The sequence below is a fragment of the Emydura macquarii genome, unplaced genomic scaffold (genome assembly GCF_026122565.2).
Source record: "Emydura macquarii macquarii isolate MOO-44397 ecotype Brisbane River unplaced genomic scaffold, CSIRO-AGI_Emac_v2 contig_1477, whole genome shotgun sequence".
In the NCBI taxonomy this organism is placed as follows: domain Eukaryota; kingdom Metazoa; phylum Chordata; order Testudines; family Chelidae; genus Emydura; species Emydura macquarii.
This window is the reverse complement of record NW_027131614.1, coordinates 16,903,641-16,930,810: the sequence shown is the minus strand read 5'-3', so window position 1 is coordinate 16,930,810 and position 27,170 is coordinate 16,903,641.

Genomic DNA, 27,170 nt, shown 5'->3' with positions numbered 1-27,170 from the left:
TAAGGTTTCAGCATAGCTTTTTATTTAAAAAAAATGTTGTAAGAACAATCAAACATTAAAAACCTATGGGTGTTTACTAGGGCGGTGGTACACCCATTTTTATTTCAAAACTTTCAAGCATTAAAAAAAAAATAAATAAACCCCCCCAAACCATTCATTGATATCTGCAAGGTCCTGCAGTCACAGAGGAGTAATATTAAGGATTGTTATGTATGGCGATTACTGTTTAAAACTATAAGAAGGCCCTACAGTTTCATTCAAACAGGAAAATGTTTTTTAATTTTAAAAAAAAAAAAGTACCCCAGTTGTACAGATTTCAAAAACCAGTTGTGCATGTTACAAAAGGGAACATTAATGAAGAGGGGTAGTGATCAAATCAACTTGCTAACTGGACTTTAAAAGACTCAGAATGGTATAAAAACCTCAGCTTTTTTGGAGACTGTCCTTTCTCCTAACAGACACTATTTGAACTGCTGCTGCTGGACTAGGTATGTTGCTTAACTCTGAAAAATGTATATATTATATAATGTTACTCTTCTGTTCATGCTATCCTTGCTAAGGATGATGCGTGTCTTTATTGCAGTGTGATCTATTGATCATGGAAACAGCACCTTCAAGCAGCCTTTCACCAGGGCAAAGTAAAATCCCCTATTGTTAACTATATAGTTGGGGTTTAATGCTGTTTAATTTTTTTTAAAAACTGGGTATTAAATAGATTGCAAGGGTGGAGGGTTTGTTGCATTTGTGGTATCATATTAACTCAAATTATGCTTGTTCTTTCATTCAAAAGGTGCAGCTACACATGTGCCAGCTTGTCTTTATCCTGTGGTGGAAGGTAAATATTTGCAATTGATTTTTGAATTTGTGTGTTAAAATGTTTTTTTAAAAAGTTGGTGAGGCCAGGGTTTATTTTATGTGTTTAAATCTGACTATGGAGATTTTTTTTTCATTTTGTGCAGAAGGTGGTGTCTTTCTAAAGCTTGAATTGTTTGTGAGGCAGGCTTTGAGCTAAGTTAAGCAGTGTGTTTCTTGAAAAGTATTTTGATGGCATGCTTTAAAAAATTTTCTTTTAAGTTTGAGTTGCTGTTGGAGCTAGAGATAAGGGTGTTTTCAATGACTTTTTAAATTCTATGCAAAAGGTTGTGTTAAACAGTGGGTTTCTTGAAAAGTATTTTGGGGTGTTTAAAAAACAAAAAACCACAAAACAGTTTTAAAGTCTGAGCACATGGTGATATGTTTTAATTGTTGGAGGGCCTTGAGGTAGAGATAGTTATGCACATTTTTGTTTTGGGGCCTAGTGGCAAACTAGGTTACACTAGGGGTAGAAATCTGTGCTTGTTGTACAGCCTGAAATAGATATTTTTTAAAATAGTATGGAAAGATTAAACCTAATGAGTATTTTATTTTAAAAGCTGATAAAACCATTTTATAATAACTTTAAACCTGGGGGTAAACAAGCTCAAAAGAAAAAGGAAAGAGGAAAATTCACCACAGTCAGCGACTGACAGTGATGAAGTCCAGTAAATATATTTATGTGCTTTTATTTTAAACAAATATGTAGCCGGTGTGGTAAAGTTACATTTTCTAAAAATGTTATATTTGACGCTAAATTGGAACATCTGTTTTCCTAATCAGGCATGGCCTACTTTCCTAATGCTGTTGTAGTTGGAGTTCCAAGGACACCTCCAAAGAACCAGAAATCTTCTCCAAGACAACGCCAGCTCAAAACAGCGGAGGAGCCCAGATGAAGCATCAGGAAAGTCCCGAGCTCAGGTATGTCAAGCCCAAGGACTCTGGTAAAAAGCACCAACACATCTCCAGTTCCTCAGCGGTCGACACCACACCAAGCCCTGTGATAACTGTGAGTGAAAACACATGCTCTAGGAGGTTGTGAATCAAAAACCAAGGACTGAAAGCTCCCATGATGCTGGGGTATCTGAGAATTATTACAAATCAGGTCCCCTCCTCAATATGATTGATGCAGCTCTTCAGTAGTCTAAAAAGACATGGGAAAAATATGACGTTTTGTTCAGAGAGCGAGTGGGTGAATATGACACTCCGTTCAGAGAGCTGATGGGCGCTGTATTCTCCAAGGTTCCGGAAGAAAGAATAACTAGAAACCATGTAAAAAATGCAAAAGCTCTGAAATATTTTTCAACGTATTTATCAAGTTTTCCAGAGGGTGGCTCTGAAGCCGCACAGCTAGTCACAAAAAGGGGCACCCAACCATTAAAGTGTAATAAAAAAGGGGGAGGTGATTTGCGGGATAGATGGATGGCTGCCAAAAAGTTATGGGCCAGGGTCACTGTAAAAATCTTTTAAAAGCCTAAAGGCGTGATGAGGAGATTCTCAAACTGGCGTGTCTGAGAATGGGGAGGTGGAAACCGGACTTTTGGGGTGGTGGTGACTCTGATTCAGAAAGCTCTCTAGGCAGGTCCCCATCTGCTCCTGATGACCCCTTGGACTCTGACATAGAACCCCCAAATGATCCCAGCCCTGATGTGTATATGGAGCAGGTAAGAAGCTGGCAAAGGGAGTTCTCTAGATTTAGGGGTTTGGTGTATTGTGAAGAATTTCGTTTTGTCAATCTTGAGTGAATCCATTCAGCTGAGCAGGTCATTGAAGCCATGCACAGGGGGATACAGTCAGTTCTTGATGATGTTAACGTCAGGCTAGACCCAGACGAATACATTCAGTTATGTTTAGAGGGTTGTAATTTAAACAATCCTTTGTTTTCGGTCAGAAGAAATAGGGACCACCTGTCTGCTGAGGATTTCTTAAATCAGGCCTCTAAACTGTTGCAGAGTAACAGAGGTGCACGTCGACGGGATGTTGCGCCTCGTTGTGACAATTGTGGAAAATATGGGTGGGGGCGGCCATAGGGTTTTTAATTCTATCCTCAACAGTCAAATCATCCATAAAAAGAGACAGACAGTGTTTAGGGGACCTGGCTTACACCGGTACCAATCTGTGTTTTGTGGGTGGGCTCTTGGCCGTCATGTCCGACCGCAAACCTACAGATGCAGAATTGTTAGACAGGGCGAGAAAGTTGAATGAAAAACTGGGTCCGTCAGACCAAAAAACGGTTATGCTTAGTAACATGGCAGCACTTGAACAGCATTTGCGTGTCAACATACAGGTGGTGCTTTACACAACAAAAGGGAGGTGGGGTTTTTTTTAAATGGGGGGTCTGGTGTACCCCAAGACATTTTTCATCCTGCTGCACGATGAGCATTACTATGGGGTTTTGGGTGTGAAAAGGTTGTTTGGAGCAAAAAAGTGTGAGTTTTGCCACACAGTGTTCAGTCACGACCACTCTTGCAGATACCGTTGCTGCCTCTGCTTGAGTGCAACATATCCAGATTGTCCGAACACGTTGCAAATTTTTCTATTTGCCATGTTTGGTTTTTTAAATTATTTTCAGGTTGACCCAAAACAATTTTCCCCCTGCTTTCCTGGAACTGTCAGCAAACCAAAAACTTTAGTATTTGCACAGCTCTCTCTGCAGTGACTTAAGCACTTTTTAAAATGGGGCTTGAGCACCTAAGTCACTTAAGCACTTCTGAAAATTTTATCCTTTAGCCCCATTCCTGTTCTTCGACATAAGTGCAATATACTGAAAGTGCATATATTCTGCATATTGCAACAGTCCTATACCAGTCAGCCCTACACATTCTAAAAAATGTACCTATTCCACACTATTAACTAACACTATGCTAACACAGAGTAAGAGGCATATACAGTCTACATATAGAAGAAAGATAGAGGGGAAAATAGGCACAGCATCTTGCACAAAGCCACGCAGCAGGTCATAGGCAGAACCAATCATAGAACTCTATTATCTCTTTCATAGAACTCTGTCTCAGTCCAGTGCTTGATCTCTTAGACCGTGCATTCTCAGGTATCTGTTGCTGATACTTTCTCTCAGATTAGAGTCCTTGAAGAACCATTTGTGGAAATCAGCAATAAAAAGTCTGTGAGCTCATGACCTAATAGTTCATTTTTCTATTGCATCTTCCAGTCTCTTGGAAATGAGAGGAAAATTTAACCCAAAGACAGCTGAGTCTCCTTGATCCCAATCATCTTACATCTGCTGTTGCAAGCTGAGGAGTTGTAATTTAGAACATTTTCTGTCTGAGAATGTAATATTTAATCGTCATTAGATTGCTATCAGGCATTCTTGTGTTACTCATTATCTAGATCAGGGGTGTCAAACTCGCTGATGGTGATGGGACAAATTCACGTAACATGCCCTTCACAGGGGCCATTCTGGCCATCTTCCCCTTTTCGGTGGTGCAGCATGGGCCCTTTTTTAGGTGGCGGGATTTCACGGAGGACCCTGTTGCTGAACTCACTGCATTGCCGCTTTAAGAGATTTCTAGGAGCAATACCTGCCGCCAAAAACTTCAGGGCATCGTCCGCTTTTCAGCGGCTGCGTTCTGCGGAGGAAGGTATTGCCGCTTTAAGTCTTTAAGTGGCAATGCCATCCACCGACAAATCTCAGTGGCAATGCCATATGCAGAGAAACTTTCGGCGGCAGCACAACTCACTTACACTGGCCGAACGTGGGCCGGACCAAAAAGGTTCGCGGGCCAAATGTGGCCCGCAGGCCGTATGTTTGACACCCTTGATCTAGATTGTAATTATTGCTTGTTTATTTTAGTTACAAATTGTTATTTGTATAGCATCAATGCTGTGCTAGGCAGGGAACTTTACAGACCGGTGCTTTATGAAGACCCTATCCCTGCTCCAAAGACCTTACAATTTCAACACTGCTAGACAAGCCTGAACCAAACCTCTGGATGCAAACGCCTTTAAGGAACTTTGGATCCATACATTTCCACTGACAACTACCCACAGGTATCTAGATTTCATTTCCAAGCTTTTTAAAGTGTTTTTGTACCAGCCCTCCCAACACACAGCAGTACAGTGTACTTTTAAGAAAAAGTCTTCTACAGGAAAAAGACCCCGGCTATGTCTACACTGATGGCGGCAAAGTCGCCACTGTCAGATCGACTTCTCTGGATCGACTGAGTGGTCAGTGAAGACCTGCTCAGTCGATCCAGAAATCGACGTATTAAGACCACCTTCTCAAGTGGCGCAGTGCAGTGAAGACGGTGCGCAGAACAGAAGCAGAGAAAACGACGGGAGTTATGCAAGTTTTTTGCATAGCTTGCGTAACTCCGGTCGACTGCTGCCAAATCTCTGAGGTAAGTGTAGACAAGCCCCCCATGTTAGTTCTGCTGAGCTGTAAGGCAATCCTCATGTCAATCACTAGAGTAAGTCCAATAGGATGCCTCTAGGTCAACAGACCAAAACAACACTGTTACCCTTAAAGACTGAAGTTGCGAGATACCAAATCCTAAGAGGTCTTGGACTTTCTTCTTACAGTATTAGCACACAGCCCAAAGCTTACCCATGATCAAAGAAGGAGCCCTAGTTTGGATCAGTATTTTTTATTAACAATCCTGCTGATACAGGAAAAAAAGGGGGGGGGGGCAGATATGAAAATGTGTATTGTTTCTTTAAATCTGACTCAAAGCCAAACAGGATGGGGCTGGGCCAGTGAAGCAGACCGAGGGAAAAGCTTTAGTGATAATGTTTTCCTTATTTCAGTGTAGGTCCTTGTGCAGCGCTGGAAGAAACCAACTCTTTGTAACATTCCCTGCCCTCTCTGCTGCTCCTGCCCACCCTCTCCTCCGCAGGCCTCTGGAAGAGAAGAGGAAGCAGAGGGTAACTTGTAAGTCAAGTATGGCTCCTCTTCCCCAATGTTTACTTCCTGATGGGGGGGGGGCCCCAGAATCCAGTGTGCTGTAGCCACCATCAAGCCTTAGAAGTCACACCTACTTCTCTAAGTCTCAAAAAATAGGATTGATTTGTGATGGGAATGGGTTTCCTTCATGATTTACTTTTTCTTTTTTTAAGGCATTCCTGAAAATGGGGCCCCTAATGAAGGGTAGAAGAGGGCACTAGAGATTTATATCTGCCTTTGGGGAGAACAGAAGTGCCTCAAAGGAGTGGTAAGAGATGTGATTTTGGTCAAACATCTGGTGCCTAAATGGCCGCCTAAAGAAAGCACTAATTTAGAGTCTAAGGGGATGAGGAGCACCTGGCTTTCTGAATGAATAGCTTTTCTATTTTTGCTTTGGCTATCTCTATCTATCTTTCACATACACTGTCTGGATGTTTTTCTCTTGATTTCTTGCCAAGTTGCTTCTTCTATTAAGCTTTGTGGGGAGTTGCTTTTGGTTTTTTTCCAGATTGAGGAGAATAAGGAGAAATGTTGCTAGATTTGTCTGTTAGACCATGGGCTTAAATATAAGGTTGAAAACCTAGCTGCACAGTTTAAAGGGGAAGGGTTAGACAGAAATGGCTGATTTCTAGGGAAGGTTCTACAGAACAGTACCAGTTTTGGGATGACAATTGTTGCTCACAATTGTCTCTGTGATTGAAGCAATGGATTATGGGAGAAAACCGGAGTGGTCAGGTGGTATAAAAACCTGACCCATAGTGGAGAAAGGGAGACAGTCTGATTATGATTAAGTAAAGATAAATGCTTCCCAGTGACGGGCTCCATGTATTTGTATATCCTCAAGCTTGTGCTGGCAAATGCTGCCCTAGAATGTTGGCCAGAGTGCTGCAAGACCTCTGTCCTGAGAATTCTCATTTATAACAGAGGGTTTTCAGAAATGGGCCAGCTGTGGTTTTTTTTTTTTTTTCTTTGTTTAATAAACCATTTTAGCTATCAAGATTAGCTTCTGTGACAATTTCCCAAAGGGTTAACTCAGCACCCTCTTACGTTTCATGCTTTTGTATGAAACCTGTTAGGACTGTTTCTCAGTGAAACTTAAACTATGAAACTTTACAAAATTATACACAAAGAACCCATAAAATGGTTACAGTATCTGATATATTGCAATAGTACTGGTTTCTTAGGCCTGATTCTCCTATGTAGAATCAAGAGTATCTCCTGTTGAAAATCAATAGGTGGTGTTTGGATCCTGTAGATAGAAAAATGGGCTTTTGATCTTTACCAAGCAATTGAACCAAAGACCCTGATTCTGTAAACTCATACACACTTTCACTTTACATACATTCATCATCCAATTTAAGTTCATATGTTTATTCACAGGCTTGCACATAAACGTTTGCAGGACCTGAGCATAAAGTGATCTAATGTAAAATCATCTCTGTCCAGAGTGCATAGGCAGCAAAAAAAAGTTAAACTGGTGGACCCAATACACACATTCTCCTTATGATTCAAATGTGCAGAACAGAAACACTGTGCCACCAATTGCAGTTCACACATGCATTTAGGAAACAATAAATCAAAGAAAGGATAGCTCATACTTGTTTAAAAGAAAAATAAGGGTATGGGGGACCTGATGTTCAACTTGAAGTCGAAAAAGGAATCCTAATCAAACGGAAAACCATAAACAAATTACTTAATGTGGTAAAAGGGAGGCATACAAAAGAAATTAAGGGTCTAATCCAATGATGCTCATTGAAACTAATTTGAGACTTTCCACTACATCAGTTGATAGTGGATCAGGACCTACATTTGTAGAATTTTTTTAGTGATATCAAATGCAGAATACGTAACAGTCATCAAGAATTGTAGGGAAAAAAAAGAAGCTTAAAAAAATACAGCAAAATCCTGTTCACTATAGGAGTGGGGGAGATAAGTTTTTCCTAATGTATGCAGGGGAAAAGACAGACAGAGGATGAAATAGAGTTTGTATTTAAAAAGCAAAACAAGAATGAGCCTAGTAATGAACCTGACCTCTAGCCTTGATAAAATTCTTGAAAACACAATGGTTCATATCCTACCTGATTTTACTGAGGTGAACAATCCTACTGAAAACAATGGGATTTTTCATGGGAGGAGGGTGAATGGTGTCAAGTTAGTCAGGGAATCCATTTGTGAAGCACATGTAGAGAGAAAAGCACTGCACAAAAAGCAAGTGCTGCTAGGGGCACAGTATCCACATTTTCTATAGCATAGAACAGTGGTTCTAAACCTTTCCAGACTACTGTACCCCTTTCAGGAGTCTGATTTGCTTTGCGTACCCCCAACGTTCACCTCACTTAAAAACTACTTGCTTACAAAATCAGCCATAAAAATACAAAAGTGTCACAGCACGCTATTACTGAGAAATTGCTTCCTTTCAAATTTTTACCATATGATTATAAAAATCAATTGGAATATAAATATTGTACTTGCATTTCAGTGTCTAGTATATAGAGCAATATAAACAAGTCATTGTCTGTATGAAATTTCAGTTTGTACTGAGTTTGCTAGTGCTTTTTATGTAGCCTGTTGCAAATATCTAAATGAGTTGATGTACCCCCTGGAAGACCTCTGCGTACCCCCAGGAGTACACGTACCCCTGGTTGAGAGCCACTGGTACAGAATGATGGCAATGAGATGCTCAGTTCATTCATTTCATTAATTTTACTTTTCAGTGTGTAAACATGGGGATTACTAATGTGTCCATGTGACCTATTTATATTTATATTTTTTTTTCAATAAAGCCATGAATTCCATAGAGTTTGGTCCCTTCTGGCCTTAATCATCTAATCTGATCTCCTGTATATCACTGACCATTACATTTTTCCCAGTAACTTGGGTTGACTAAAGCAGAACTTCCAGAAAACATGTAGTCCAGATCTGAAGACATCTAGGGATGCAGAATCCACCACTTTCCATGGTATTTTGTGCTAGTGCTTGGTCACCTTCACTGTTGAAAATTTGTGTATAATTTCTCATTTGAATTTTAGCTTCCAGTTATTGGTTCTTGTTATCCCTTTCTCCCCTAGATTAAAGAGCACTTTAGTACCAGATAGTTCTCCCTGTAAGGTACTTTTATACATGGTAATCAAGTCACTTTTCAATCTTTTTCAGTCTTCTTTTTTATAAGACAAATAGACTGAGCTTGCTAAAGTCTCTCACTGTAAGGCATTTTGTCTAGTCCTCCATTCATTTTTGTGGCTCTCTTCCTGCATTCCTTCCGATTTTCTTCTTTTTTTTTACCCACATTTTTAAAATGTGGGCACCACAACTGTGACAGTATTCCTGAATCAGTTTAATCAGTGCTGTATATAAAGGTAAAAATCACCTCCCTGCTCTTACTCACTACTCCCGTTTACACACCCAAGGATCATATTCGCTCTTTTTGGCACAGCATAGCACTGGGAGCTCATGGTCAATTGCTTTTTCCACTGATTCCTAAGTCTATTTTGGAGTCACTGCTTTCCAGGATACAGTCCATCATTCTGAAATTGTGGCCTGTGTTACTTGTTCCTAGATGTATAACTTTGCATTTGGCTGAATTAAAAACACCTTTTTGTTTGAAAGGGCCCAAGTTACCAAGAAATCCCAATCACCGTATGACTGCCTCATTATTTACCAGACTTCCAATTTTTGCATCTGCAAATTTTAATCAGCTATAATTTTTAGATCTATTTTCAGATCATTGATGAAAATGTTGAATAGCACTGGACCTAGCACTGGTCTTTACAGAACCTCACTAGTAAACACCTCCATTCAATAACTCCCCTTTGACTACTTTTTGAGATGTCATTGAGCCAGTTCTCAATTCATTTAATAAGTGTGCTATTGATATATTATAGCGCTTATTTTTTAATTAGAATGTCATGTGGTACAAAGTCAAACACCCTAAAAAGCCTAAGTATATTCCATCTACCTCAACCATATTTGTAATCTCAAAGAATGAAATCAGATTTGTTTGACAAGACGTATTCTCCATAAAACCAAGTTATCTGGCATTAAATATACTACTATTCTTTAATTCTTTATAAATTTAATCCTATATCAAGTTTTCCTATATATTTCTAGGATTGATGTCAGGACAACCAGCTTATAGTTACTCGAGTTATCCCACTTGCTCTTTTTGAATATTGGGATAACAGTAGCACTCTTCCAGTCTTCTGGAATTTTCCCATTATTCTAAGATTTATTAATAATTATATCAGCAGGCCTGAGATCTCCTCAGCCAACTCATTTAGGACTCCTAGCTGCTAGTTATCCAAGCCTGCTCATATAAAAATATTTATCCCTAGTAGATGTTGGACTAGAAAGTACTTCATCATGAGCATATGAAACCGGTACATCTTCCTGCTTCTTTCCAGATGCGGAAAAGGTAGAATTGTTCAGTAAATATTTCTGTTCTGTATCATTTTAGGCTTGGCAGAATTTGCCTTTTTTAATTTTATTTTTATAATTTTGATGGATGTGTGTTTATTTGTAAGCATTTTCTTCCATTTGTCTATTTAAATGTTTATAGTTGTGGGACATTGATGCTGCCTCTGAGCTTGAGTATCAGCCTGCTGACTCCTGCAACTAATCCAGTGGTGCAGTCAGACAGCTTCTATCAGGGCCAGCCGAATTCATCAGGTTGCCCAGAGACTGGCTCTGCTGCAGGCTGGCTCCTGCCGGGCATAAGGTCCTGTCTGGGCTTAGTTTTTATTTGTACTTGATCATATTTTGAGAAGCTAATGGTTTTATTCTGATCTGTATGATCGCTGCTTTAGCACATAAAAAAGCACTTGGTACCTTGCACCAACATTTTTGTTGTCATGTACATTAGAAGAAATACATTAAAAAGTTACATACTAGAAAAGTTGGCTAAAATCTGGCTAGAAGGGGTTGCACTGCCAGCCACTGGCTGCTAAATTCCCTTAAAGGGGTTTTCACAGTCAGTGGCAAGAGGAAAGTGAGAATGGTAATGCTGAGTCAGCATTCGCCTACAGAAATTTCATTTTGCAGACAAGGAAACAGACAGGTAGGTGACGTGATGTGACTTGACTTGACTGTTGTGACAAAGTACACAGGGATAGAATGCAAGTCTATCCAGTCTTGGTTCAGTGCCCTTTTCAGTAAACTACAATGCCTCCCTTTGTACTATAACTCATGATTAATCATAACTTTTTAAAGCATGAGAAAATTTATAACAACTTTGACAACATTTTTACCAAATAGGAACACAATACCACTCAACAAGACATCTGTCTTAAAATCAAATCTGTAGTGTAAAATTCACTAAAGAGTTTTCTCCTGTAATACCAAAGCTTTAAAAACTCAGATCTTCCACACACACATAAATGTGCACTTTCAGAATTGCAAAGGGGCTACTGCTAACATTCCAAACGCAAACAGCTGCAAACAGCTGCCATTTTAAAAATTAAATAAATAAATTAATTAATTAAATGTTCCACCCAACGCAAGAATTTTCCACCCAAACCCCACTACACTGATGTGAAGTAAGGCCAGCCAATGACACATTTCAGTATCAGTATCTTATGACACACCAGAAAACAGCAGTTTTAAATCAGCAGAAAGGGAAGATTGTTGCTGAGTTCCTCTCTTCCTTTTGATTGCAGTGAGGGTGGTCAGTACCTTTTAGGGTCAAGTGTTGGAACGTGCAGAGGGTGAGATAAATACAGAAGTATGTTTTTAGGTATGCAACCATCCTTTAGGCCTTTGTTTGATGTAATGTGCTGCAATACAATGCAGTAAATGGAGTACAAGTAACAATAAAATCAATGGTACCAAATCTCTAATTTGGGCTTGGTTAGTAAAACCATCAGAATCTGCAGAGCCTCTGAGAGTAACATATCTCAGTAGCTATGACCAGCTCTGAGTTTTCCCTTGCTTATTAAGTGGTTAGTTTTGATGGTGAGCTTGGTTACAGACTGTTAGACTGTGGCAATGACAGCGGACATGCAACTTTACTGAGTTACAGATTACTAAGTGTGTGTGTGTGTGTGTGTGTGTGTGTGTGTGTGTGTGTGTGTGTGTGTGTGTGTGTGTGTGTGTGTGTGTGTGTGTAAATTTACAAGCTTTTATAAGTAGATTGTTGCTGACACATTATCTGAAGAAGCTTGTGTGACTATGTTGTTACTATTCTTTCAACATAATGGGGAAAATGAAAGTGTGTCAGACAGTGCTCAATGTACTAAGCCCAGGACACTGCAAACATTAAAAAAGAATAAACTAAACATTTTCTCCTTAATTATTTAAAATCCACAAAAACTGCTGTAGCATCACTTTTTAAACAACGTACTGCATGAAACTGCAAGTTCCTACTAAAAGAAGCACTTTTCTACTGATGAGACTATGATATACCAGCTCTTTGCCAGGGACAGCATGCTCTGCCCCACTCATATCAGGGAAAAAATAGCAGGAGCCATGACTCTGCCTACTATCAACTTGCTACTAGGCAAGCAAGGCCTGACCCCATGAGAAAAAGTAGTCCTGAGATCTGATAGTTCCTTCGCAGACATACATGGAGTAGAAGATGGCCTTTAATTTCTTCCCTGCATAGATTCATAAGAGTCAGGCACAAGCTAGCCATAAATGGTGTTTAAAAACAAGTTTAAGTTTCACTCTTTTAAAAAAAAAAAAAAAAAGTTGAATTTGATGGCTTGGATGTCAGTGCCTTTTTTCCAAACCATTCCTCACAGCTGAAATGCCTTCTCTAAGACTTGGATCAATGAGGGGGAAGTGGTGGTACCACTAGCCCACACCCATCACTCTCCCAGAGTAGCTGAATATTGTTGCTAAATTAATCAGCAATGAAATACAGTAGTTTACAATGTCGACGTTGTTGATGTCACTGTTAGCTTCCAGAGTTAACGTTCCATTGAAATGATGGGGATGTTAAACAGCTTGAAAAGGCAGTATAGGCATACTCTGACAACATTGCATTGCACAGGCAACCTTAACTCTGGTATTTTCTAACTGCTGAGTGTTGATTTTGCAACCTTAATAAGGTTCTACCCTTTTAGCTTTTTTATATGTTATATAGATATATATGGGGAAATATCCATTTATTTTTATAATTGTTCTTTCTGATTATTCATCGTTATTTTTTCTGTCAAAATGTCTCTCTTTTAAAAATAGAAATCAGAATGTAGATAGTGTAAATATCTTGTTGGAGTCATCTTAATTAATGATCTGGAGGATGGGTGGATTGCACCCTCAGCAAATTTGCAGATCACACTCAACTGGGGGAGTGGTAGATATGTTGGAGGATAGGGATAGAATACAGAGTGACCTAAACAAAGTGCAAGATTGGACCAAAATAAATCTGATGAGATTCAGCAAGGACAAGTGCAGAGTCCTGCATTAAGGACACAATAATCCCATGCACTGCTACAGACTGGGGACAAACTGGCTAGGCAGCAATTCTGCAGAAAAGGACATGGAGGTTACAGTGGACAAGAAGCTGGATATGAGTCAACAATGTGTCCTTATTGCCAAGAAGGCTAAGGGCATATTGGGCTGCATTAGTAGGAGCACTGCCAGCAGATCGAGGGAAGTGATTATTCCCCCCTATTCGGCACTGTTGAGGCCACATTTGGAGTATTGTGTCCAGTTTTGGGCCCCCCTCTACAGGAAGGCCTATGCTCTCCATCGCCTCCAGTTTCTTCATGCCACTAGTCTCAGCTGATGCTTAAAAGTGATAGCCTAACTAAAATCTTGCATAGAAATCTTGCACATCTCAAGTACAAAATTCCTCATCATGTTAGTCCTATCCCTCCTTCATACCCATGCTGTCTTTTCCAGCCTTAATCTGTTCATGACCAGTTTATATCCATTTGTTCTTGTGCCATGTAATGGGGTCAACTCACCACTACGGCACCTCCTGCTGGTTGTTCCGGGATTAGCTCTGCTAGCCAGTGAGCCCTCCTCTCGTGGTGCTTCATCCATCCTCTCATTCTCTCCTGGACCCACGTCTCTCCCTCAGGACTGTAGCATCCCTCCAGCTGTGTCACAATCTGTGTTCCCCCCTTCTAGAGGCTGTCTCTGCAATCCTTGTCCAGCCACTTTCTTCAGTGGTGACTACAGTCTATGGTCTGGCCACTTCCCCAGTAGCGAGGGGGAGAACTTGGGCCAGCCGACTACTCTAGGTCCCAGCCCAGCGACCCTATAGAAGGCAGCCACCTGTTGCATCCCCTTAACCTCCTCAGTCCATTTCCCTGGGCCACTTCCCCATGGCCCCCAGCACCCTCTCTGCCTTTGCTTCAGGGCCTCAGCCTGCAAATTCCTGCAGCCAGCCTGGAGTTGTCCTTAGGTCCCCCAACCCCTGCCTGTAGTACTGCTCTGTCCCAGGTGATAGCTGTCTTCAATCTGCAAGGCACCCAGTCTTCCCTCCTCAAGCTCCAAGGAGTGACTGAGCCTGTCCTACCCTGATATGTGGCCCCTCTCAGCCCATCTCTAATTGGCTGCCTCCTGCACAGCCTCTCTAGAGCTCTATTAACCCCTTAGCAGCCAGTGTGAGGCAGGTGCCCCATCGCATGCCAACAGAGTGCATTAACTTAAATAGCACTTCACCCCCTCTGGGATTTAGAGAGAGCAATCATATCCCTTCTCTGCCTTCTTTATGCTAAACTAAACAAGCCAAACTCTTCCAGTCTCTTCTCATAAGACAAGTCTTCCATTCCTTGTTCATCCTAGTAGCTCTGCACCTGTTGCAGTTTGAATTCATCTTTCTTGAACATGAGTGACCAGAACTGTACACAGTATTTCAAATGAAAGCTTACCAGTATCTTGTACAATGGCATTATTATTTCCCTATCTCAACGGGAAATGCCTCACCTGCTACATCCTCAGTTCACATTTGCCTTTCTTCACAGCCACATCACATTGTGTGGTGGCTGTGGGCCAAAAAAGGGGGGGGAACTGCAGAGGATTGAAAGGAATTGTGAAATCCTGCTGTTCAGGGAATAACTGCTGGTTTCTGGGAGAGCCAAAGCACTTGCTTATGATTTGTTATGACTTAACAAATCAGACTCCAAGAGGCGGAAATGATTTGAAATCAGAAGTGTAGGACTAGTAGGGACCAGAATTGGTCATTTGGTCCACCCCCTGCACTCAGGGCAAGACTAAGTAATAACTAGAGTGTTCCTGACAGGTGTTTGTCTAACCTGTTCTTAAAAACCTTGAACAAGGGACATTTCACAGCCTTCCTAAGTAATTTGTTCCACTGCTTTTCCTAATTGTCAAGGTAGTTGTTTTTCCTAATGTGAATCCATATGAGTCTCCTGAAGGAACACCACAGAGTACACTCCCTCCCAAAGTAAGGAGTGCACCTCGCACCTGCGGAGACCCGTCCTACAGCCCTGGGCATTTAATGTGGCAAAGATGGTTGGGGCCATGATGCAGGCTGGGGAGGATCCTCATGGGTAGGAGCGCCGGTGGCCTTCGTCAGGCCCTAACCGACCCCGAAGTCATCAGGGAGTCACGGAAGCCATGGGCCCTCTGGTAGGCTGTGGCATCCTGCCTCCCGGTCCCTTTGGTCTCCCTCAGTATAGCCCTCACAGTCTGGAGGACGAGGTAGAAGTCCCCTCAGTGCTGCAGGGCAAACTGCATCCTGGCCCTGACCACTTGGGAGTCAGCCAGGAAGGCACATGGTTTGAGGAAGGGGGGAGAAAGGAGGAGGAGGAGGGGGCGGTGCCATGAAGTCGCAGCCCGGATTGAGGTCCGCTGGCAGGGGGTTGTCCTCCCCCTGGATGACCGGGGTCAGACCCAGGGCCTCGATCTCCTTGAAGATTAAGCTGAAGTCTCCCTCTGTCACCACGAGAGCCACCCTGCTGGAAGCCAAGGCAACGACCACCTCGGCTCTGACGGGGGATGCAGATGACAAGGTGGTGGGGGCGGCTCTCTCTGCCGGTCATATCAGAGTCCTCAGAAGTGGCAGAGGAAGTTATGCGCCAGGTAGCTCTATGCCAGACTACCTGCATTATAAAGGAGTCTCTGCAGGGTCTGGAGGCGGAAGCTGTGGACCTGGCTGTGGAGGCAGCACAGGCCCTGCCCCCCTTCCTCGAGGGGGAGACTCAGGATTCCTGGAGAGACCCAGTGCAATCCTGGCCACAAGAACTCCAGAACTGTCTTCTGGAGGTAAGCCAGGAACCTCGGGGTGTGACCAGGGTATTGAGCCAGTGCCAGAGCATGGACAGGACAAACTGGTTGAGCACCCATGTCCTCCACTGAAGGGAAAGGCACCAGAGCAGTCCTGTCCACTTCCGCAGCCACTCAGACACACTGCCCTCTAAATCATGTCAGTTCTCCGGTGAGGAGGGATGAGTGGCGGAAAGGTAAACGCCCAGATAGAGCAAAAAAAAATAACAAATGAGAGTTCTGTAGCACTTTAAAGACTAACAAATTTAATTTCTGCAGGCATAAGCTTTCATGGGCTGCAACCCACTTCATCAGATGCAAGAAATAGAAATCAGATAGGGGGTATATATACATCCATGCATAAGGAACAACAATGGGGAGCGTAGGTGTTAGCAAAGTCCATTCAGTTAGAGTAGATGAGGCCTATTCACAACCATTGATTAAAAGGTGAGAATGTGTGAACAGTAACAATGACTTTTTGTAATGAGAGAACATTCCAAGTCCCTATTCAGACCCAGTTTGATTGTGTCAAGTTTGCATACGAGTTCCAGCTCTGCAGTTTCTCGCTGAAGTCTGTTTTTGAAGGTTTTTTGTAGAAGTATGGCAACTTTCAAGTCAGCTACAGAGTGTCCTGGGAGATTGACATGCTCTCCGACTGGTTTATGGATGTTACCATTTTTTATGTCTGATTTGTGTCCATTTATTCTTTTGCATAGTGACAGCCTGGTTTGGCCAATGTACATGGCAGAGGGGCATTGCTGGCACATGATGGCATATATTACATTAGTAGATGGGCAGGTGAATGAGCTCCTTAGGGTGTGGCTGATGTGGTTGGGACTTGTGATAGTGTCACTAGAGTCAATGTGCAGGCAGAGCTGGCAATGGGGTTTGTTGCAGGGATAGGTTCCTGGGTTAGTGCTCTCATTGTATGGTGTACAGTTGCTGGTGAGTATTTCCTTCAGGTGGGGGGCTATATGTAAGCAAGGATAGGTCTTCCTCCCACGGCTTGAGCAAGGGAGAGATCATCTGCTGGATAGGTTGTAGATCCTTAATGATGTGTTGGAGAGATTTTAGCTGGGGGCTGTAGGTGATGGCCAGTGGTGTTCTTTTGTTTTCTTTGTTGGGTCTGTCCTGTAGTAGGTGACTTCTGGGTACCCGTCTGACTCTGTCAATTTGTTTCTTCAAAAAACTACAGAATTACCTGATCAGCGTTCTGTACAGCAAACAGGAGAAGATCAAGAAAGAACTTTCAGTGCTGGATAATCTCATGAACAGCCAAACTTCCACAGAAACTTCCACGTGGTTGATCTCTATAAAAAGAAGATGGGCCATTTACACCACTCACTTTGCCTCTCTACAGAGGAAAAAGGACTCTAAACTATCTAAACTCCTACATGCCACAAAAGACCACACCTGAGATACCCTTGACTCATCCAACAATATTGTAAATCTATCCAGCTATACACTTAACCCAGCAGAAGAGTCAGTCTTATCTCAGGGACTCTCTTTCTGCCCCACCACCCTCACACACGACCTGGGAATCCTACTTTCGCTGTCTCCGACTCAAGGAATATTTCCACCACACCACTGAACAACACATTATCCCACGGACACCGTCCTACCAACACTACAAGAAGAAGAATTCTGCATGGACTCCTCCTGACGGTCAAAACAACAGACTAGATTTTTACATAGAGCATTTCCGCTGACATGCATAAGCTGAGATTGTAGACAAGCAACATCGCTTGCCCCATCTGGACCATCAGCACGATGGGGGGGCTGCCTCCATGTCCCGAGTGGAGATGGAGACGGGCACAGGAGGAGGAGGGGCGGCCACAGGTGCCAGGCGGCTAGGGCTGCTGGCGGTGGCAGGGCCGACGCCCACCGGGACCTCGGGCGGCTCAGGCGCTCCTCCATGCCAGGCCAGGGGGCAGTCCCTCTAGATGTGTCCCGTTGCCCGGCAGAGGAAGCACCAGGCCTCCCCTGAGGAATAATGGATTCGGTACTGGGCCCCTTGATGGGGCACCAGTAAGGACCCCTCGTGGGCCTCCCCATCATGCGCCACCGCTGGTGGCAGCTGAAGCTGGACCTGCCACTGGAAAGACAAAATGTGACAGAGAACAGGGTCCTTGCAGCCCTTGGGAGAGGGCTGAGAACTGAAATAGGTTTCCCCAGGATGGAGAGGAAGGGAAGCAGGGCAGCATTAGGGAGGAAGGGTGGGATGGAGGTGAGCACCACCTGTATGCCCAGGTCCTCCAGGGGCTCTAGAGGGACGTAGATGCCCCCAACCGCTAGGCTCTTCTCTACCACTTCCTGGGCAGCAGCATCCGATTCTAGAAAGAAGATGACCTTGCTGTACATCTTGGAGGCCACTGTGATGGCCAAGGGCCCCACCACGCACACCAACCCCCACACATAGGTCTCCACGTGGAGCAAGGCGGCTGCCAGGAGGCAACAGATGCCATGCCTCCTGGTCAGGGGGGGGAAGGGGCTCCGGCCACTAGAGATGTTATTCGAGGAGGCAGTGGGGGCAGATGACAGGGGTAGTGGCTACCTGGGCGTACGCTCTGGGGGTTGAGGCAGGAGCACCCCCAGAGCTAGTGGAGGGGGCAGCACGGGAAGGGGGGGGCTGTGGCCAATGGCGGGGCCACAGCACAGACAGCGGCCCCCGCCCTGGGAGGCTTTGCCTTCCGGGCGGGGTTCTTGTCCTTTTTCCCCTAGCCCTTTCTGCCGGCCAAGGAAGTCATAGTAGCAGAGGTGGAGGTCCCTCCCATGTCTGCCACTGCCCCGGTGGAGACAGTGGTGGCATTAGATCCGGCAGCTGTGTCAGTCATAGTGGTAGCCACGGGAATGGGTGGAGGAACAGGCTGAGGGTGGGAGACGGGTCGATTGGCGGAGGAGCTCCCCCCCCCCCAGTCTCCCCATCCATTTGAGAAAGGGGACAGAAGCAAGCACTGCAGGGGGTGGGCAAAGGGGTGGGGAAGGGCTGACCGTTCCTCCCCACTGGGACGCAGGGAGGAGAGGAGGGTACTTACAGGGAGGGGTCAAAGGGGCAAGCACTGGGGGAAAAAAGGATGGGGGACAGGGAGGGAGGGGGACAAGAATGGCTGCCCTCTCCTCTCCGCTAGGCTGCAGGCAGGGGAGATAGGCACCGATGAGGAAGGGTCACAAGGGCCTTGTTTGGGGTGAGGGGGGTGCTGGCTCCTCCGGCTGCACTGAGTGGGAGGGGTTACAAAGGCATCAGGGGGTGTAGTGAGCAAGGGCACAACAAAAAAAAACCAAGGGGCTGCGGGGGCTCACGGGCACTTGGGGAGCATGGGTGCACAGAACAGGTAGGGTGGGACGGGGCAGGGATGAGCAGCAAAGTGGGGGTGGAGGGACGGGTTCACCACAAGCTGGGGATGGGATAGGAAAGGATAAGGGAATCACAAGGGCTAGGATGGGGCAGGGAAACAACAAAAGCTGAAGGGCTGGGAAGGGGCAGGGAAACCAAATAAACTCCAAGGGAAAAACAGTAGCAGGGAGAGGGGGACAAAGTGGGCAGCAAGGGGTGGGTGGGGCAGACTGCAAGAGGAAAGTGGGGCTAAACTGCCTCAGAGAGGCCAGAGGGCAAAGTGGAGGGTGGGGGAGGGCCCTCCAGCCCAACTTAGATGGGGAAGGGAAGGGGAGGGCAAGTCCAAGGGGAGGGAGGGGAAAGGAAGCAAGTGCACCCAGGTGCACCTGGGTAGTGGGGAAAAAAGCCCTTGCTGCGGCAACAGTGCCACATGGTCAAGAGGCAAACAGCTGAGTTGAGGGGGCGATACAGCTGGTGGAGGGGGCAACAGTGATGGTGGTGGGGTGGGGAGTAGATGGATTGGTGGGAGGGCTCCACACCACTCCCCCCTTTCCCCACAGCGACAACAGGAACTGTCCCCACCACCACAAAAGCAGAGATGGTAAAGTCACTCAGTCCAGGAACAAACAAACTCCCTCCAAGACATCTTCACCGTTCAGTGTTCTCCCCCAACGGGAGCGACAGTCTTCCTCCCTGCAGTAACAGCAGCAGCAGGTTCTAGCTGGCCAGGAAGGGCCCCCCACAAATGATACTAGCAGCAGTGGTGGGGCCACTCACTCCCCACAGGCCAGCAGAGCCCCTAAATGGCAGTGGCAGCAAGGGGTGCACAGGGGGCTGGCCCCCACAAGAGAGTGCTTGCTTGGGGCTAAGGGCTCAGCCCTAGCAGGCACAGCAAGTCCCTTTTCCTCTGGTAGTTGAGTAGGGGTTATGCCAGATTAATTAACACACATGCAGCCAATCAAGGCCTGCCTAGCACTTTTTAAAAGCTTCCCCTCCAGAGAAAAGGGGTGGCTGGAGTTGTGGGAGTGAGATGAACTACTGGAATGTGTGAGTAGGGAAGATGCTGTGAAAAGCCAGGAGGGTTTTGGAAAAGGAGCAGAATGCTGGCAGGTAAGAACCCTGTGGTACAATGACTGGGGAAGGGAAAACCATGCCTAAAGAGGGCAAAGGACCTTTCCCAGGCCTGGAGGGAAGAGACCCTAGCAGAAGGGAAGACTGAACTGGACATTTTGTTTGGACACTACCGCACCCAGTGGGGCTGTCAGAGGTCAAGAGCCTTCCCTGGCAAGGAGGCCAGGAAGGGCTCCTGTCTGAGCAGAGTATGGACATTAAGTCAAGGGGCACAGGGACGTAACCCAGGGAAGCTGGTAGCTTTCCTGAAATCACAGCATGAGGCTGATACTTGTAGGGTCCCTGAGTTGGGGCCTGGAGTCGAGGGTGGGATTGGGCCTCCTTCCCACTCCTTACCAGCCATTCACTGGAGGGGCAAGAGCCCCAGCAAAGAGGCAAGGGCCTTGGAGAACCAGAACCAGAGACAGGACTGGGACCCAGCAGGGAGCAGCCATCTTAGAGATGCTGTATTACCCTCCCCCACAACTAGAGGGTGGAAGAATGCTAAGGGGTGAAGCAATTCCCTGACTACTGCTGGAAGGAAGTGCTGGACCCACTGAGGTAGAGGAAGAGCTTTGTCACAGGCACCAAGAACTGGATACAACACTCCAATAGAGCAGAGCTGAGTAGAGCAGAAAAATTACTTATGTCTTGCTTACAATACTTCTGCTGATACATCCAAGAATGCTGTTAGCTTTTTTTGCAATGGTGTTACACTGTTGACTCACATTTAGCTTGTGATCCTCTATAACCCCTAGCTCCATTTCCGCAGTACTCCTTCCTAGGCAATCATTTCCCATTTTGTATGTGTGCAGTTAATTGTTCCTTCCTAAGTGGAGTACTTTGCATTTGTCCTTATTGAATTTCATCCTATTTACTTCAGACCATTTCTCTAGTTTGTCTAGTCATTTTGAATTTTAATCCTATTCTCCAAAGCCCTTACAATCCCGCCCAGCTTGGTATCGTCCACACACTTTATAAGTGTACTCTATGCCATTATCTAAATAACTGATGAAGATGCTGAACAGAACCGGACCCAGGACTAATCCTTGTGTGACCCCCCTCGCTGGGATGATTTAGTTGTGGCCTCCTGAAGTCCCTTCCAACCTTAATCTTCTATGATTCTATGACCCCATTCAATATGCCTTTTCAGCTTGACTGTGAACCACTGACAACTACTCTCTAAAAATGGTTTTCCAACCAGTTATGCACCCACCTTATAGTAGCTCTATCTAGGCTACTATAAGGTGGGTGCATAACTGGTTGGAAATGCCTGGGTGCACATAAGTATGGCTGTGGATCAGAAGTAGAAATCAAGGCCAGAGTGACAGGATGTTAGGATATGGTAGATGGGCCCTCAGATAGTGTGAAACTTGGGAACTCCACGTGGTTATCACCATTATTGCTAACATCACTGGAGACTTCCAATATTAATGGCATGATTATGCATTGTAATGCTCCACCCTAAACATAAAGAAAGTGCTTCTGTTATTGCTTTCACATCCATGTTCCCTAATACTTTCAATGAAGCTGTTCTGAAGAAATGTATGTTTTTCAGTATGTTACCAAGATAAAAAACAGAAGTCTTAATTCTCCCTTTCCTTGATGTGAGTGAAGCAAACTGGCATGGAAATAAGGCACGTAACACAAAAGTCAATAGAATAATTCTGTTACATGGTGTCCTGTACCTCCAGAATTCCTTTCGTGTCAACTCTGTGTTATTCAGATGATGGCAAGCTGGGATAGATGAGGGATGATACACAGTAAGTCAGGGTAGGGGGGGTCCTAAGTAATTTACACTGCTGTGAGAAGAGGCACTAGGAAGTAGTGCAGAACAGAAGGCCACCCCTGAGGATGCTTTGCCCTCCCCACACATTCTTTGTCAGTTGATTTCAATGGGGCTTCTCAGGTGAGCAAGGATTGCTCAGAGTGAATAAGGAGAGACAAAGCCTCTTGTTATCAGAAATGCATGATGGAAACAGCTCTTCAGAAGCAGACTTATAAAGTTAGGATCTCACAAAATCAATTGCCTACATTACTCTCATTTCTTCATTTAAGTAATTTCAATATTAGTTAATAAATCAAATAAATAAGGTTTTATAAGAAGTTGCATATTTATCAATATCACAATGGCGCACTTAAAGTATTGTTCTTCATCACCAGATCAGTTGTCATATTACCTCATTCATCATACTATAGGGACCCGAGCAGGGAAGCACTAGAGAATAATGACATTTAGTAAATGTTTTTTACCATATGTGCCTTTCCCTCTTCCATATCTTCTCCTAGCCTGTTTTCTTTACTCCTTTTTTTCAGATCTTTTGTAGTCAGGTGAATATAAATGCTGAAAAAATTGTAAAATATAGAACTATATTTACTTCAGACAGTATTGTATTAAACCTTTAAAATACATTAAGGAACACATCCATTACCTTTATAGTTTTATTTATTTTATTTTATTTTATTTGCTTTTTCTTGCTGCTGTTTGTCATGGCCTCCTCTGTCACTCCTCTTCCTCCCACCCAGATGTCCTGAGCAGGAGATCAGGCCCACTGAAATTAATTTGCATCATGCAGGTTTCCTTCTAGGAATTCCTTCTAATAGAAATTAATGATGAATACCAGCAGCAAGATACAATTAAATACATACCTGTAATTTGGGGGCTACATATTTACATAGAATAAAAGCAGTAGTCTGTCTAATATACCTGGATTGTTTTCTAACATCAGCCTCTGTGTACTGGTGTATTCAAAAGTGAATTTTATTCTTTTTCTTTACTTATCTAAATTCAATTTGCAACAAACTGCAGAATTCAGGTACAGCCATCAAATACATCCTACACTGCTATTAGTTTTGCAACAAAGAAATGCTTCTGTCAAGTGGTTCTTATCAACAAAATTAAACAGGAATGATAAATGGCTTGCTAATATTCTCCTGCGAGAGAGTTTTTAAATGGGTCACATTGTTCTTCTCTTTACTGGTAACCTAAAATAGAAGTTATTATATCAACAGTGGTTTGAGGTAATGGAACGTTATCTGGAATTGAGTTTGGGTTATGTGTTTCATTGAAAATTAAGGCTACACAGGTGCGGCAATTGAAAATTATTTAATTTTTGATTTTTCTATTTCTAGTCCACGTCCCCAATAGTAAAAATGCAGCCAGAACTTTGATTAAAGAAAAATGCTCCTAATCTTTAGAAAATGAATAAAATAAGTGTTCATTGTGAAGATACAGTATTACAGAGCTTTCTTCTCCCCTTTGTAGACCTATGGGCCAAATCCTTTGCTCCTCCTTTGCTGGTGTAAACTGGTGCAGCTCTGCTGATTTCAATGGTGACACAAATTTGCATCAGCAAAGAATGTGTCTTCATTAATTTGCAGCGAAAGTTGCCTCAAGCTCCAAGAAAAGGAGTGTAATATGAGTAAAAACACTATTTTCTGACAAATCTTAAATGAAATAAGAGATTGTGTTAAATTTGTATTAATAATCTCATTTTACACTGTACTACCTAGCAGATGCACAGCTGCATCTTAGCAGCAGCAAGGCAAACAGAAGCTGCCCACAAGCACCAAAAAATTATCATGAACATGTAGGCCATTCAGTAATTGCCAGCACCTCAGGGAGGGTTATTGACCTTCATCTTAGCATGCTTAGGAGAAATGGAAATGAAAGCTCTCTTACACATGAAATTCACTCCTTTGTTTAATTTTTCCCCTTTTCAGTGGGACTAAAAAGTCCCATTTAAGATTGTACTCAGGCAGTGCAAAGTGTCATGATTCTGGTCATAAGGGGTCAGCAGAAAATTGCCCTGGCCGAGGGGATCTGCCTTTTGGCATAGAACTGGATCCTGCTCCAGATGTGCCCCTATCTCCAGCATAGATGGCACGTCAGTGGAGGGAAAGTGTGTGTCAGGGGTGGAAAAAGCCTAGGAACCCTACGCCATTGGTAAGTTACAGTAGGTACTAGGTTGCTCAGAATCATACTGCAGCCAGCCAGTGAGAATCAAGGAGCCATAACCATCTCTTAGATTAGAAGGCCCCACCACCCACTGCTCTGAGCAGAGCTTGGCACAGGAGAGAACAAAATCATGTCCAAGGCTTTAATATAAGATTTAAGTGGAATTTAAGTAGCACACTAGCCTTATTTGGGACCTCTGCATAGAGTTGAGTGTGTGTGGTGTGTGTGTGTGTGTCCCCAATGTGTGCAACTGAGAAGTGTTTGAAAGTCACAGGAAAATGAATTGCTGAAAGACTAAGTATTTAAGGCTTCTTTTTCTTTTTATATGCATTTTATTCCCACAGATCTCAGCAGTCTGCAGCACAGGGACAGCCAGAGATTTTGGGCTCTACAAAATTAGTAGTTAGTGTAAGTCTCAAGGTAGATTAGCAGAGCTAAATTAATACAGGGCTCCTCAGGTGAGACCTAGAGAACATGAGTAGCAGAGATATTTAGAGATGATCTAATTGTGGTTGGAAATAAATGATGAAATGGACAGAGGTAAGATCCAGGAGTTAAAGGAGATTGTGCTGTAGAGAGAGCAACACAGGACTCGGTGTGATGAGGAACCAGCCCAGGGGGCAAAGCCCAGTAATACAACCAGTAGGCCAGGAGTAAAAAGTGTCTAGACAGCTTCAGGAACTAGTTATGGGAATGATAATGAGCAGGATTTCAATTGCTGTGTTGGAGGGGGTGATATTTAAAGAAAAATAGGGTATTTGGAGGATGGGAGAAGAGGAAAGGACTGTGCTGCTGATTACTCAGAATTCTATATGATGGGGTTGCTGTTTCTCTCTGATTTCTTGTATTCTTAAGTATGAGTCATAGGCACCTTGTTAATGTTGTTTTCTAAATCTAACACAGGTGCTATATTTAGTGATTCTTATCACCATAGTATGTGCAAGAATGTGTGTTGTTTCTTTAAAATTATATTCAGAAACCAGGCAGAAGGGGCCTGGACAAGGTTTTTTAAGCAGATGCTCTACAGTGAAGCAGAGAGAGAGAGAGAGTGAATAGTTTTATCAATATTGTTTTCTATATTCTAATAGTTCCTTGTTCAGTGTTAAAATAAAGCTACCCTTTATGATTCTCTACCATTATAAGTGCTTATATGGCTGTAATGGATATCTCTATTCTCATTCCTAAAGCTGAAACCACCAGATTGGATGCTAATTGTCATGGTGACTTGTGTAATATGGATATCTTTACACTAGGAGCTGGTCTCAGACTGAAACTATTAAATCCTGTTTGCAGACTCTCATAGAAAGTTCTAAAAGTTTTGAGAGAGCAATAGTGTGGAAGCTGGTCAAAAAATTAATAAAACACAGGAAAAAAAACAAATACCTTACTTGATGATTGATGGAAAATGAGTCAGAAATATTATTTGTTGCATACTATTTGATCATTTTATAACAGCAGGTCAAAAATGAAAAAAAATGTAATTTTGTGTTTAATTTACTTGTGGAAAAGCACCAAACATCCTCATATAAATTTTTCACAATGAATAATTCAAACAGCTCTGCTTCATACACAAACAAGGATGGCAGCTGAAAAAGCTATTTTAAATGAGCTGTTGGCAAATGTCAGATTTATTTTGTGTTAGCATAGTTTTAGTTTAGTGAATTCTGTTTATGCATTAAAATAGATTTTGTAATAAATCTTCTGGGATTATAGTTTGTTTTGAAATCGCCTCAGAAAGGGAAGACAAGAGCTTAAAAAAACCATGTTTAAGAACAAGAGTGAAATTAATAATCCTTTCACATGTTGTGGCCCCTTCCTGATGTGAGTGATAATCGTCCTACTGCAGTGGATCAATCTCTGCTATAGAAATGCTTCAGATAATCTTCAGTGGCATTTCCTAAGCCATTCATAACAATGTCTAAATCGAGATTTGGAGGGAATGGACAAGGCTTAGACAACAATATACTATTTCTTTTCCAAAAGCAGCTGACAGAAGGAAATTGATATAAAATGAATTAACTCATTAGAACAGTAGTTCACATTAGGAAATTCAAAACCAACTGCCTGGAATGGGTTAGGTCTAGCATGAGGCTAATGTCAATTCTTTGTTTAGGTGTGTCAGTGTTGTAATCTATTGCTCCAATTATAGTAACAATATAACGAGTATAATATACTGGGGTGTTCATGTTCAGGTGACCTTATAGTTTACTATCTACATGGGTAAAATACTATGTGCAGTTCACACACACACACACACACTCTCTTTGCAGTTTGGCATGATATATATGAAGGCTACTGTAATTGGTTTCATTAAGAGACTGGTTGGCAGAGGACGATGTGGTAAATATATTCTGTTTAGGAAGCTGTACTACAATCTAGTCCAGAAACTTAGTAATCACTTTAGTGAATCAAGGATTTTTCTCATGGCTGATTTATAGTCAATGGGGGATTTCTTAAAATTGGGCTTATATATACTCACCATCTGTCAACTTCTGGCAGTCAAACTAGGCTCCTTAATCTGCTTGTAAATTTGATCTCTGCTTCTCCAAAAATTACGGCATATGTATCCTTATAAAGTTGTGACTTCTTTTAAACTCAACATTCTAGAATCCGTTACAGTGCCTCCCAATGTAATATACATTTCTTTATCAACATACCCCTTTATTTAATAAGGCATTATTTTAATGCCTATGGAGAACATAAGGGTAATCAGCCATACTAAAAGGAGTTGGAGGCATTTTGGCAGATGCATTTTCCTCTACACCAAGTGTATCACAAAATGTATTCTTTATTTTGAGAAATGACAGGTGTCAGCCAAACTACTTGATGGAATTTCCTAGTTT